The sequence below is a fragment of the Solea solea genome, chromosome 5 (genome assembly GCF_958295425.1).
Source record: "Solea solea chromosome 5, fSolSol10.1, whole genome shotgun sequence".
Lineage (NCBI taxonomy): Eukaryota > Metazoa > Chordata > Actinopteri > Pleuronectiformes > Soleidae > Solea > Solea solea.
Window position 1 is genome coordinate 29,333,802 of NC_081138.1, and position 6,000 is coordinate 29,339,801.

Sequence of the window (6,000 nt, forward strand, 5' to 3'; positions counted from 1 at the left end):
TTTTGTCAAATTTTCGACGACGTACTATACTATGACTTTTTGTCAAATTTTCGACGACATACTATACTATGACTTTTTGTCAAATTTACGACGACATACTATACTATGACATTTTTGTCAAATTTTCGACGACATACTATACTATGACTTTTTTGTCTCATTTTGGACGACATACTATACTATGACTTTTTTGTCTCATTTTGGACGACATACTATACTATGACTTTTTTGTCAAATTTTGGATGACATAGTATACTATGACATTTTTGAGTGATTTTGGACGACATACTATACTATGACTTTTTTGAGTGATTTTGGACGACATACTATACTATGACATTTTTGTCAAATCTTCGACGACATACTATACTATGACATTTTTGTCAAATTTTTCGACGACATACTATACTATGACTTTTTGTCAAATTTTCGACGACATACTATACTATAACTTTTTGTCAAATTTTCGACGACATACTATATACTATGACATTTTTGTCAAATTTTCGACGACATACTATACTATGAAATTTTTGTCAAATTTTCGACGACATACTATACTATGACATTTTTTGTCAAATTTTCGACGACGTACTATACTATGACTTTTTGTCAAATTTTCGACGACATACTATACTATGACTTTTTGTCAAATTTACGACGACATACTATACTATGACATTTTTGTCAAATTTTCGACGACATACTATACTATGACATTTTTGTCAAATTTTCGACGACATACTATACTATGACTTTTTTGTCTCATTTTGGACGACATACTATACTATGACTTTTTTGTCTCATTTTGGACGACATACTATACTATGACTTTTTTGTCAAATTTTGGATGACATAGTATACTATGACATTTTTGAGTGATTTTGGACGACATACTATACTATGACTTTTTTGAGTGATTTTGGACGACATACTATACTATGACATTTTTGTCAAATCTTCGACGACATACTATACTATGACATTTTTGTCAAATTTTTCGACGACATACTATACTATGACTTTTTGTCAAATTTTCGACGACATACTATACTATAACTTTTTGTCAAATTTTCGACGACATACTATACTGTGACATTTTTGTAAAATTTTCGACGACATACTATACCATGACTTTTTTGACTGATTTAGGACGACATACTAAAATATGACTTTTTTGTCTCATTTTGGACAACATACTATACTATGACTTTTTTGTCAAATTTTGGACGACATACTATACTATGACATTTTTGTCAAATTTTGGACGACATACTATACTATGACATTTTTGTCGAATTTTCGACGACATACTATACTATGACTTTTTTGTCAAATTTTGGAAGACATACTATACTATGACATTTTTGTCAAATTTTGGACGACATACTATACTATGACTTTTTTGACTCATTTTGGACGACATACTATACTACGACTTTATTGACTAATTTTGGACGACATACTAAAGTATGACTTTTTTGACAAATTTTCGACGACATACTATACTATGACTTTTTGTCAAATTTTCGACAACATACTATACTATGACTTTTTGTCAAATTTTCGACGACATACTATACTATGACATTTTTGTCAAATTTTGGACGACATACTATACTATGACTTTTTTGACTCATTTTGGACGACATACTATACTACGACTTTATTGACTAATTTTGGACGACATACTAAAGTATGACTTTTTTGACAAATTTTGGACGACATACTATACTATAACTTTTTGTCAAATTTTCGACGACCTACTATACTATGACATATTTGTCTCATTTTGGACAACATACTATACTATGACTTTTTTGTCAAATTTTGGACGACATACTATACTATGACATTTTTGTCAAATTTTGGACGACATACTATACTATGACTTTTTTGACTCATTTTGGACGACATACTATACTATGACATTTTTGTCAAATTTTCGACGACATACTATACTATGACATTTTGTCAAATTTTCGACGACATACTATACTATGACTTTTTGTCAAATTTTCGACGACATACTATACTATGACATTTTTGTCAAATTTTCGACGACATACTATACTATGACATTTTTGTCAAATTTTCGACGACATACTATACTATGACTTTTTGTCAAATTTTCGACGACATACTATACTATGACATTTTTGTCAAATTTTCGACGACATACTATACTATGACATTTTTGTCAAATTTTCGACGACATACTATACTATGACATTTTTGTCAAATTTTCGACGACATACTATACTATGACTTTTTGTCAAATTTTCGACGACATACTATACTATGACTTTTTGTCAAATTTTCGACGACATACTATACTATGACATTTTCGTCAAATTTTCGACGACATACTATACTATGACATTTTTGACTGATTTAGGACGACATACTAAAGTATGACTTTTTTGACTGATTTAGGACGACATACTATACTATGACTTTTTTGTCAAATTTTGGACGACATACTATACTATGACTTTTTTGTCAAATTTTGGACGACATACTATACTATGACTTTTTTGTCTCATTTTGGACGACATACTATACTATGACTTTTTTGTCAAATTTTGGACGACATACTATACTATGATTTTTTTGTCAAATTTTGACGACATACTATACTATGACATTTTTGTCAAATTTTCGACGACATACTATACTATGACTTTTTTGACTGATTTAGGACGACATACTAAAGTATGACTTTTTTGTCTCATTTTGGACGACATACTATACTATGACTTTTTTGTCAAATTTTGGACGACATACTATACTATGACATTTTTGTCAAATTTTCTACGACATACTGTACTATGACATTTTTGTCAAATTTTCGACGACATACTATACTATGACTTTTTGTCAAATTTTCGACGACATACTATACTATGACATTTTTGTCAAATTTTCGACGACATACTATACTATGACATTTTTGTCAAATTTTCGACGACATACTATACTATGACTTTTTGTCAAATTTTCAACGACATACTATACTATGACATTTTTGTCAAATTTTCGACGACATACTATACTATGACATTTTTGTCTCATTTTGGACGACATACTATACTATGACTTTTTTGTCAAATTTTGGACGACATACTATACTATGACATTTTTGTCAAATTTTCTACGACATACTATACTATGACATTTTTGTCAAATTTTCGACGACATACTATACTATGACTTTTTGTCAAATTTTCGACGACATACTATACTATGACATTTTTGTCAAATTTTCGACGACATACCATACTATGACATTTTTGTCAAATTTTCAACGACATACTATACTATGACTTTTTTGACTGATTTAGGACGACATACTAAAGTATGACTTTTTTGTCTCATTTTGGACGACATACTATACTATGACTTTTTTGACTGATTTAGGACGACATACTAAAGTATGACTTTTTTGTCTCATTTTGGACGACATACTATACTATGACTATTTTGTCAAATTTTCGACGACATACTATACTAAGACATTTTTGTCAAATTTTCGACGACATACTATACTATGAAATTTTTGTCAAATTTTCGACGACATACTATACTATGACATTTTTGTCAAATTTTCGACGATATACTATACTATGACTTTTTGTCAAATTTTCGACGACATACTATACTATGACATTTTTGTCAAATTTTCGACGACATACTATACTATGACATTTTTGTCAAATTTTCGACGACAAACTATACTATGACTTTTTTGACTCATTTTGGACGACGTACTATACTATGACATTTTTGAGTGATTTTGGACGACATACTATACTATGACATTTTTGTCAAATTTTCGACGACATACTATACTATGACATTTTTGTCAAATTTTCGACGACATACTATACTATGACATTTTTGTCAAATTTTCGACGACATACTATACTATGACTTTTTGTCAAATTTTCGACGACATACTATACTATGACTTTTTGTCAAATTTTCGACGACATACTATACTATGACATTTTCGTCAAATTTTCGACGACATACTATACTATGACATTTTTGACTGATTTAGGACGACATACTAAAGTATGACTTTTTTGACTGATTTAGGACGACATACTATACTATGACTTTTTTGTCAAATTTTGGACGACATACTATACTATGACTTTTTTGTCAAATTTTGGACGACATACTATACTATGACTTTTTTGTCTCATTTTGGACGACATACTATACTATGACTTTTTTGTCAAATTTTGGACGACATACTATACTATGATTTTTTTGTCAAATTTTGGACGACATACTATACTATGACATTTTTGTCAAATTTTCGACGACATACTATACTATGACTTTTTTGACTGATTTAGGACGACATACTAAAGTATGACTTTTTTGTCTCATTTTGGACGACATACTATACTATGACTTTTTTGTCAAATTTTGGACGACATACTATACTATGACATTTTTGTCAAATTTTCTACGACATACTGTACTATGACATTTTTGTCAAATTTTCGACGACATACTATACTATGACTTTTTGTCAAATTTTCGACGACATACTATACTATGACATTTTTGTCAAATTTTCGACGACATACTATACTATGACATTTTTGTCAAATCTTCGACGACATACTATACTATGAGTTTTTGTCAAATTTTCGACGACATACTATACTATGACATTTTTGTAAAATTTTCGACGACATACTATACTATGACATTTTTGTCAAATTTTCGACGACATACTATACTATGACATTTTTGTCTCATTTTGGACGACATACTATACTATGACTTTTTTGTCAAATTTTGGACGACATACTATACTATGACATTTTTGTCAAATTTTCTACGACATACTATACTATGACATTTTTGTCAAATTTTCGACGACATACTATACTATGACTTTTTGTCAAATTTTCGACGACATACTATACTATGACATTTTTGTCAAATTTTCGACGACATACTATACTATGACATTTTTGTCAAATCTTCGACGACATACTATACTATGAGTTTTTGTCAAATTTTCGACGACATACTATACTATGACATTTTTGTAAAATTTTCGACGACATACTATACTATGACATTTTTGTCAAATTTTCGACGACATACTATACTATGACTTTTTGTCAAATTTTCAACAACATACTATACTATGACATTTTTGTCAAATTTTCGACGACATACTATACTATGACATTTTTGTCAAATTTTCGACGACATACTATACTATGACTTTTTGTCAAATTTTCGACGACATACTATACTATGACATTTTTGTCAAATTTTCGACGACATACATACTTTTGACATACTATACTATGACATTTTTGACGACATACTATGACATTTTTTTTAGGGCTGCACCAAACAGGACTTGAACACACGACCCCTAACTTAGGGGACTAGTGTCTTATCCATTAGGCCACTGAGGATCTGTGTCTTTTTGACACATGCTGTTTATGTTACATTTTGGACGACATACTATACTATGACTTCTTTGAGTGGTTTTGGACGACATACTATACTATGACATTTTTTGCTCATTTTGGACGACATACTATACTATGACTTTTTTGAGTGATTTTGGACATCATACTAAACTATGACTTTTTTGGGTGATTTTGGATGACATACTATACTATGACTATTTTGAGTGATTTTGGACATCATACTAAACTATGACTTTTTTGAGTGATTTTGGACGACATACTATACTATGACTATTTTGAGTGATTTTGGACGACATACTATACTATGACATTTTTGTCTAATTTTCGACAACATACTATGCCTTTTTTGAACTCTTAACTAAACTTGTAGGGCTGCACCAAACAGGACTTGAACAAACAACCCCTAACTTAAGGGACCAGTGTCTTATCCATTAGGCCACTGAGGATCTGTGTCTTTTTGACACATGCTGTTTATGTTACATTTTGGACGACATACTATACTATGACTTCTTTGAGTGGTTTTCGA